Source organism: Macaca fascicularis, chromosome 1 (genome assembly GCF_037993035.2).
Source record: "Macaca fascicularis isolate 582-1 chromosome 1, T2T-MFA8v1.1".
NCBI classification, from domain to species: Eukaryota; Metazoa; Chordata; class Mammalia; order Primates; family Cercopithecidae; genus Macaca; species Macaca fascicularis.
The window spans coordinates 52,554,121-52,564,475 of record NC_088375.1 but is presented as its reverse complement, the minus strand read 5'-3'; the positions used below and the strand labels follow the sequence as shown (position 1 = coordinate 52,564,475).

Here is a 10,355-nt window from a genome sequence, read left to right as displayed (position 1 = left end):
CAAGCACAGGCAATTTACAAAGGCGTTACCTGGCAGGATTCACAGGGCAAACTGTCTTCCCTACACCAGACATGTTGCACAGCCTGTGCACTGCATTCTTTGGAAGGAGTTACAGTCAAGGACTCAGACAATCTGACAGATCATGATTTTCCCATAGCTGTATTCCTAGCCTGTTGGTTTTCTTTTCTAGCTCTCTTTATTTGAGATTTGGCAGAGGTCTTCTTCAGGCTTCTCTACTGAAGCCTTCTTACAGGGTAGGAGGGAGTAGGTAGAAGGGAAAACCTAAAAGATGCTTCCCCCAATTCTGACATTTTCATTTCTAGCACTCCACTACCCAGTACTTTTCCACTGCCACCACTCCATGACCACCCATAATCCGCCAAGGTCCACGCAACTGCCTGAGCCTTTTTTTTTTTTTTTTTTTCAAGGAGAGGGTTTTTCCTCAATGAGATAACCTCTATGTATCTGTTAATCCACCTGACCCTCCACTGGTATGCTTTTCTATGGAGGAACATGGAACAGGGAGACAGCACCTTTTCCTGCTTTAAAATATGCTTAGATCATTCCAGTAAGCGATTAAAGGCTAATTCTTTACTTTTTTTGGTGTTGCTTTAATTGGCTACTCTGACACCAGACAGCTCAGCACTTCTGGCATGCTTTATTTTTTATTTTTATTTTTTCCTTCTCAGTCTCTCTCCCCCATTTCCAGCTCAGCTGAGCTCTTGACAGCCTCAGAAGATGAGTCCATCCATGGTTTATCCAACCTGCATTTTCTTTTTAGGCAAATGTAGATAAGAAAGCTCTAATTATGCTTAGAATATCTCTTGCTGTTTTGTTTTCTTTTATTTTCTCACAGATTCAACATTTTTATTTCTAACTCTTGTGTTTGAGGTTAGAGCTCTACTGAAATAGTGGGAAAGAGATTTGTCTGATGCTTTTCTCATGGTTACACTGGATTTTTGGGTTGGAGAGGAAGACCACAAAGGTGAAGTGTCATTTTCAATGCCACAGATAAATAATAGGTGCTATTATTTTGACTTACACTGATGCTGTGACATATTAATCATCGTTCTTTTAAATTCTCTGTCTGATATTTCCAACACCTGTGTCATATCTAAATGTATTTCAGATAATAGCTTTGCCTCTTCAGACATGTTTTTTGTTTTTTTGTTGTTGTTGTTGTTCTTGCCTTTTGGAATACCTTATAATTTCTTTGTGAAAAACTAAACATGTTGTACAGGGTAATATTTATTGAGATAAATAGGCTGAAACCTCTAAAGAGCAAGATTTTATATAATTCGTTCTAGAAGTTGAAAGGTGTTTAAAGTTTATTGTCATTATAGGCACCAGAAATTTGAATTGCTTTGGTGACTTAGGGAGACATTATATAACTATCTATATAAATTTTATTTTATTTAGTGGGCCTGTCTTCTGGGGCTATGCCCTTCAGAAATATTTTGTCCCTTTTTTTTTCCCTTCTTGCCTCCTGGTTTCTTCCTGGGTAATACTGTTTGCAGACTCTTCAAAGTCCTCTTCCCTGTTGACTATGGCTTGTATTTATTTATATTTTTCTTAGGTGAGACAGAAAGGCTAGAGATAACTGGTTTGGTGTGGAAGTTCGTTACTCTATTAGGTTAAGGTTTTCAGATTCCACTGTGGTGAAGCACTTTCCCCTGGAAGTCAGGCCTTTGTTAGGGTAAAGAGTCTGGGTAGGTTTCATAAAGGCTGCTTTTTTTTCTTTTTCTTGGTGATTGTACCTGAGGAGTTTTCTCTGATCCCCTTGAAAACCTTGTCAGATGCATGAAGAAAAAATAATCTGCAAGTATGTAGGAAATCACCAGGAATACAGATCCCAGGAATTTTTCAGTCTCATGCTAGTCTGCATTCAGCTTCCAGTAACTTGTCAACACACTGCTGATATTCCTACCAGTTTATGGCAAATGGTGGCATCTGTGCCACATAAGCAGATCTCAGTTGTGACTGTCTGGATAGATCCAACTCTCAAGAGTTGGCATTAGTGATTTACTCTGCAATCTCATTCTCTTACCCATCTAATAAGGTTTGTTGATATTTAGTTTGTTATGTGGCCACTACTGATATCGATATTTATTCTGAAAGTCAGTCTATTTCTTATTGTAAAGTCAGGACTACCTTCTAAACACTTTGCAAGTCATAGCTGAAATCAAAGGCAGCATGTCCTGTTTTTAAATCAAAATACATCTTGAATTTATGTATTTTATCTCTATATTTACAACCACTTTTCTTTCCCAAGCAAACATCTTTCATCATGGTACAGTGCATCCTCTACTAGGTATCTTTATGCTCTTTATTCCATTCTCCAGGTAAGAAGTAGATTGATATTTCAAATAATATCAGTTCACTGGTAGCACTCTCAAATTATTTCACATTGAATGCTAAAATCTCTTGCACTAATAGACAATCCTATCTGATTCCTGTATAGTTCAATACCACCAATTGTCATTTATTCCACACCTCTGCTCTTACTCCTTTTAACATGGCTGTTTTACTCTTTTCATATAAGTCTCTGCTTAAATCTAGTTTCTTAAACAGAGCTTCTTTGACTACTTGAACCAAGAGCCCCCTGTATCCTAGAAATCAAACATGTTTAGCTTGTATCATATTTATTTATCATTTACTCTTCCTCTAAAGGGGAGTACAGTGACAAAAAAAGGATCTTTTCTGGCTTGTTCAGCATCATATTCCTAATCTTAAAACAGCAAATACAGAGTAGGTGTTGAATAAATATGTTATTGATGAATGAATTGTGTGCATCTTCCTAACATTTTTAAAAATTCTATACTTTAATCCCTTCTCATTAATACACTGAGTTTGATCCACTGAATTTGCTTTCCTTTAGGGCAAAGCTCTTTCCTGCCTTTGTATGTCTTATTTCTCCTTGCTCTTGTTACTCCATCACAATATACATATTTTTTTTTTAACTAGACTGGTTCTTTTTGATGTCCTATGATTTAACTTTGAGGAATTATTTCTGTCTCATATAAAACTCCTGATAGGGGGTCTTGGGGGAACTTAGTAGCTTCACAGTCATCCATGACCTAACCATTTACCTCTTTCTTTTCTTACTTTTTCAACATGTGGCTCCCATTTCATGGTTTAAAAGGATTACTTCAGATCTAACATCACAATCACATGGGAAGTAGAAGATAAAGGAGAGAAACTTGTCTTTCTCTTCCTCTGCTAGAAGTTGCTCAAGATAGCCACTATGAATGTCAAAGAAAATATATAAAGTCAGTCTTTTTTCTGAGTGCTTATGTGCTCATCTAATCTCTAGGAGTTCTACTACAAAGAAGGAAATGGAAATATATTTGTGGAATATCAAGTAATCTCTGCCATTCTATTTAAATATATTCTTTTTAGTATTCTCTATTTTAGTATTATATTTTAATATCAACACTTTTGCACAATTTTTGAACATGATTTTTCTTTGATTTTTTTTTGTTGTTGTTGTATTTCATCTTTCTTCTGCTCTATGATAAGCCCTATTGTGTCATTGAAAATGTATTCTTTTCATATTTTTGACATTGCCTCACATGGTATCTTGGATAAAGTAGGCACTTTTAAAATATTTATTTATTGAATAGAAACAATGGGAAGAGATATAGTTATTTATTTTATAATACCTTTAATTTTATAGTCTGTATTAGTCTGTTTTCATGCTGCTGATAAAGACATACTGGAGACTGGGCAATTTACAAAAGAAAGAGGTTTAATGGACTTACCATTTAATGGACCTACAGCCCTGGGGAGGGATCAAAGTCATGGGAGAAGGTAAGAGGCATGTCTCACATGATGGCAGACAAGACAAGAGAGTTTGCACAGGGAAACTTCCCTTTATAGAACCATTAGATCTCATGGGACTTATATCACGAGAACAGCATGGGAAAGACCTGGTCCCATAATTCAGTTACCTACTATCAGGTTCCTCCCACGACATGTGGAAATTCAAGATGAGATCTGGGTGGGGACACAGACAAACCATCTTATGCCACCCCTGGCCCCTCCATCTCACATCCTTACATTTCAAAACCAATCATGCCTTCCCAACAGTCCCCCAAAGTCTTAACTCATTTCAGCATTAACTCAAAAGTCCATTCCAAAGTCTCATCTGACACAAGGAAAGTCCCTTCTGCCTATGAGGCTGTAAAATCAAAAGCAAGTTTGTTACTTCCTACATACAGTGGAGGTACAGGCATTGGGTAAATGCAGCCATTCCAAATGGGAGAAATTGGCCAAAATTAAGGGGCTACAGGTCTCATGCAAGTCTGAAATCCAATGATGCAGTCAAATCTTAAAGCTTCAAAATCATGTCCTTGATTCCATGTCTGACATCTGGGTCATGCTGATGCAAGAGATAGCTCCCATGACCTTGGGCAGCTTCCCTTGTAGCTATGCAGGGTATAGCCCACTTCATGGCTGTGACATGAGCTGGCGTGGACCGCTGTGGCTTTTCCAGTCAAAAGGTGCAACCTGTCAGTGGATCTACCATTCTGGGGTCTGAAGGATGGTTGCCCTCTTTCCACAGCTCCATTAGGTGGTGCCCCAGTAGGGACTCTCTGGGGGGATTCCGACCCCACATTTCTCTTTTGCATTGCCCTAGCAGAGGTTCTCCATGAGGGCTCCACCCCTGCAGCAAAATTCTTCCTGGACATCCAGGCATTTCCATACATCCTCCGAAATGTAGATAGAACTTTCCAAACGCCAGTTCTTGACTTCTGTTTACTTGCAGGCTCAAAACCACATGGAAGCTGCCAAGGATTTTGGCTTGCACTGCACCCTCTGAACCCATGGCCCAAGCTCTATGTTGGACTCTTTCAGCTATGGCTGGAGTGGCTGGGACAGGGCATCAAGTCCCTAGGCTGTACACAGCACCGGTATCCTGAGCCTGGCCCATGAAATCACTTTTTACTCCTAGTCCTCTGAGTTTGTGATGGGAGGGGCTGCCCTGAAGACATCTGACATGCCCTAGAGACACAGTCTTCATTGTCTTGGGGATTACCATTTGGCTCCTCGTTACTTATGCAAAGTTCTGTGGTCACCTTGAATTTTCCCGCAGAAATAAGGTTTTCTTTTTTATCGCATTGTCAGGCTACAATTTTTCCAGACTTTTATGCCTTGTTTCCATTTTAAAACTGAATGGTTTAACAGCATCCAAGTCACATCTTGAATGCTTTGTTGCTTATAAATTTATTCTGCCAGATACCCTAAATCATCTCTCTCCAGTTCAAAGTTCCACAAATCTTTAGAACAGGAGCAAAATGTCACCACTGTCTTTGCTAAAACATAACTGGAGTCACCTTTGCTCTAGTTCCCAACAAGTTTCTCATCTCCATCTGAGACCATCTCAGCCGGAACTTCATTGTTCATATCACTATCAGGATTTTTGTCAAAGCCATTCAACTGGTCTCTAGGAATTTCCAAATATTCCCACATTTTACTGTCTTCTTCTGAGCCATTCTAACTGTTCCAACCTTTGCCTGTTACCCAGTTCCAAAGCTGTTTCCACATTTTGGGGTATCTTTTCAGCAGCACCCCACTTTACTGTTAAAAATTTACTGTATTAGTCCATTTTCATGCTGCTGATAAAGATACACCTGAGACTGGGCAATTTACAAAAGAAAGAGGTTTAATGGACTTTCAGTTCAACATCGTTGGGGAGGCCTCACAATCATGGCAGAACGTGGAAGGCATGTCTCACATGGTGGCAAATAAGAGAAAAGAGCTTGGGCCGGGAAATTTCCCCTTATGAGATTATCAGATCTCATGAGATTTATTCACTATAATGAGAACAGTACAGGAAAGACCTGCCCCCATAATTCAATTCCCTCCCACCAGGTCCCTCCCACAGCATGTGGGAAATCGAGATGAGATTTGGGTAGGGACACAGTCAAGCCATATAATGAAAATTTGTTTTTAATTTCTTCATATTACTATTTCTATAACCTTTTATATTATTCTTATTAAAATAATAAAATCCGTATACCATCTTATAAGGAAAAAGCTATATTTTCTGAAAAATATTATTTTATGTACTATAACACTAGACATGTAAATGATAATGTAAAAGTTTATTTTAATTTACTATGTAACATTTATTGCATCAACTATAACACATTTATAACTTTTTAATTAATTTTTTATCTTACATAAAACATTTATTTATTTATTTTTATTTCAACTTTTACTTTAGATATGGGGGAAAATGTGCATGTTTTTACATAGGAATATTCTGTGATTCTGACGCTTGGCGTGTGGATCCCATCACCCAGGTTATGAGCATCGCACCTGATAAGTAGTGTCTTAATCAATACCTGATAAGTCGTTTCTTAATCAATACTCCATCCTTTAGTAGTTCACAGTGTCTACTCATCCTATATTTTTGTCCATGTGTGCTCAATGTTTAACTCCCACTTACAATTGACAAGATGTAATATTTGGTTTTCTGTTCCTGTGTTAATTCGCTTTGGATTATGGCCTCCACCTCCATCCATTTTGCTGCAAACGACATGATTTCATTCTTTTTTTTTTATGACTGTGTAATAGTTCATGGTGTGTATGTACCACATTTTCTTTATCCAATCTACCATAGATGTGTGAGTAGTACAGCATTAGACATCAGAGTGCAGGTGTTGTTTTGGTAGCATTATTTATTTCCTTTGAGTATATTCCCAGCTCTGTTTTAAGTTCTTTGAGAAATCTCTAGGCTGCCTTCTACAGTGGAGGGACTAATTTACATGCCCACCAATAGCTTATAAGCTTTCCCTTTTCTCCACTGCTTCAGTAATATCTGTTGTTTTTCAGCTTTTTCATAGCTATTCTGACTGGTGTGAGATTATATCTTGTTGTGGTATTAATTTGCATTTCTCTTATTATGAGTGATGCTGAGCACTTTTTCATTTTTTCATGTTTGTTGGTCATTTGTATGTCTTCTTTTGAGAGGTGTCTGTTCATATTCTTTGTCCATTTTTAAAATTGAATTATTTGGATTTTGCTTGTTGATTTGTTTAACTTCTCTATATATTCTCAATATTAGGTCTTTATCATACGCATAGTTTGCTAATATCTTCTCCCATCCTGTAGGTTGTGTTTACTCTGTCGTAGGTTTCTTTTGCTGTACAGAAGCTCTTCAGTTTAATTAGGTCTCACTTGTTTGTTTTTGCTTTCATTGCAGTTTATTTTGGGGACTTAGCCAAAAATTCTTCGCAAGGAGAAATGTTGAGAAGAGTATTTGCTAGGTTGTCTTCAAGGATTTTTTGTAGTTTGAGGTCTTATATTTAAACCATTAATTCATTTTGAGTTAAGTTTTGTATATGGTGAAAGGCAAGGGTCCAATTTCATTCTTCTGCTAGTCAGTTATTTCAGCAACATTTATTGAACAGAGTGTCTTCTCCCCATTGCTTCTTCTTGTCAACCTTGTTGAAGACCAGATGGTTGTAGTTTATTTTGTAATTGACAAATGACCTTGTATGTTTCCATCATGTATCATGATGTTTTAAGGTATATATACGTTGTGAAATGGTTAAATCTAGTTAATTCACAAAAGCATTACCTCACATAGTTATTATTTTTGGGCTAAGAGCTTTAACATCCACTATCTTTATATTTTCAAGAATAAAATATATACAGATAAAGAAAACATCTTTAAAATGAAACAATTTTGTTTACTAGCATATTATGTAAAAATGTGGGATCTCTGAAAATATCAAAGAGCATTCTAGTTTAAATTGTTGCACTTACATTCTATGCAAATCAACTTTTAAATTGTATGAATTTCTTGGCTATATAAGTACAGGCATGTTTGCTTTGTTCATTGATATTAAGTTGCTAGAACAGTTGACACATTTTGAATACAAATTGCAGATAATACAGGAAGAAAAAAGAACAATGGTTTTTATAAATCATCTATTTCCTATGTAACAGGCAACTTAATAAGCAGTTAATATGTATTATTATATTTAATGTATAAAGCTTTAAATACATATACAAACCTGAAGAACTTAGGACACCCTATTCCTGTGCTCACGGATATCTGTCTTAAAGTTGACATGAGTAAGTGATAAATTCATCAATGCAAAATAAATGTAAAAATATTTCAAAGTGATTCATTTGTACCAGACAATTTAAAAAGGGGGAATAAAATAGTATTAATGGAGAAGGGCATGGTGAGTCACGCTTGTAATCCCAGCACTTTGGGAGGCTAAGGCAGGCAGATCACGAGATCAAGAGATTGAGACCATCCTGGCCAACATGGTGAAACCCCGTCTCTACTAAAAATATGAAAATTAGCCGGGCATAGTGGCACACACCTGTAGTCCCAATTACTCGGCTGGCTGAGTCAGGAGAATTGCTTGAAGCAGGGAGGTGCGGATTGCAGTGAGCCGAGATCGTGCCACTGTACTCCAGCCAAGTGACAGAGCGAGGATCCATTAAAAAAAAAAAAGTAAAACTGGTACAGTGGTGTATATTGTTGAATATAGGGACATCACTCATGTTAAGAAAAAAATATGGTTGTCATCTCTACTATTCAACATTATTTTAATAGTACCACAGTACAATGAGATAAGAAAAACAAATTACAAATCAATATCACATGAATATATATATCATATTTAAGAGTGTCTACCGTATAGTAAGTACTATAAGATATTCCAAGTGGCAACACTACTGATGATAACTGAAACATTATTTCATGAGTTTAGTAAGGTGCCTGATTTGAAAATACAAATTAATAACTTCATAAATGAACAGATAAGCACAACACACAAGTGGCTCTGTCCTTATGTAACTTACATTCTCACATGTTCATATGTTGCAGTGGTATAGACATAAATATAATAAATGAATGTTTCCGATTGTATTTTCTGAAGACAGCTCACCAGCATCTCCCATGTGCTATTGTGTAATATCATCTGACATTCCTTCAGTGAGAAAGTGGGGCCCAGGACCTGTCTGCTTGAATGTGGGCAAAGTCGTAACTCCTTTGTAGTCAGAAACACGTAATGTTGTATATCTTCCAAGGATAGGTGACAAAAGGTGAAGGAGCTGTTTTCTTTGCAGGAGCACTCACCCTGGAGCCCTGTAGTGTCATGTAAGAAATCCAATAGCCCTAAGTCCTCCATGCTGTAGGGAAGATTAAACTAGCCCTGACTGAGAGGCACCATGGAGAAGCTGTAGGACTTCCCAAAGAGAGAAATTCCTGACCAGCCTCCAGATGCTCCAACTCTAGCTATTGTACAAGAGAAAGCCTGAATCAGAACCACCTACATGGCTCTTCCTGAATTTATGATTTATAAAGACCAAGAGTGATAATAAAAAACAGTATTATCTTCTTAACCACTGAATTTTAGGTCATTTTTTTGTGCTGCAATCCATAAATGGAACAAGTAAATGAGCTTGTTAAGTAATAAGGAAAAACAAAAACTAAATGCAGCAAGAAAGACAGATCACAAAAATGTGAGCTAAGTTTTCAGTTTTTAATATGAGGGTCGTGGTAGGCATTCCTGAAAGGATACTTGGGAATGAGGAACCTGAAATGAGTGAAGAAGTGGATGAGAAGGCTCATAGTTGTCATTAGAAATTTAGAAGATCTATTTTGCTTTAAGAACTCCCTGAATTTTAGATTTCATTCCATCAGGGCACCAAAATATATCAAGAGTTCCTCGTAATGTTTTCTAGCAGCTACTGTATCAAGCTGGTCTGTTTGCTTTAAGAATGATTTCTTTCTACTTTATAGCTCATCAAGTGCTCTACACAACAAAATTCCAACACTAACCCTAGATTGCAGAGTTAAATTATTTTTTACTAAGAGCACATCTCCATAATTTCTATATTATTTTTAACTTACTTTTTTTTAACGCTCATTAAAGAATCTTAGTATATACAAGTAGTTGAATAAATGTTAAGTTACTTTTATTTATCTTTTTCCATTTACAGTGTTCCTTTCTCTTTGAGGAATTTATATTATTACTTACCACTTGTCATCTGTGGCAAATTGAGGTGAAAGAGAATTAGACATAATCAAACTCAAAATGCAAATTTTATAATGCATCAACTTCTCACTGGAAACAAGGAGTCTAACTTCCACCTTTCAAACCAGTGTTTCAAAAATTGTGGCACAGTGATCACCTGTGTCTGGGTAACCTAGGTCACTTGTTATAAACTTGACTCCTGGGCTCCACCCTGATTTACCTTATTTATTAAGGGCGGGAGCTAGGAATACTATTTTAACAAGCTTTATGGTTGATTCTGTTGCACAACTACAAAGCTATTGCTTTACATAATCTAGTTGGAATCGAGTAGAGATTAAAAGTGTTGTA

At 36.8% G+C, this 10,355-nt stretch overlaps 1 long non-coding RNA gene across 1 annotated transcript in view; it reads left to right on the top strand.

Annotated features, from left to right (window-relative positions):
* Positions 1 to 577: 577 nt before the first annotated feature.
* LOC123572389 (uncharacterized) overlaps positions 578 to 10,355 on the top strand; it is a 29,180-nt gene continuing 19,402 nt past the window's right edge. Inside the window, exon 1 of the long non-coding RNA XR_006696933.2 lies at positions 578 to 985. This is a non-coding gene — a long non-coding RNA (uncharacterized lncRNA). The remainder of the gene's footprint in view (positions 986 to 10,355) is intronic.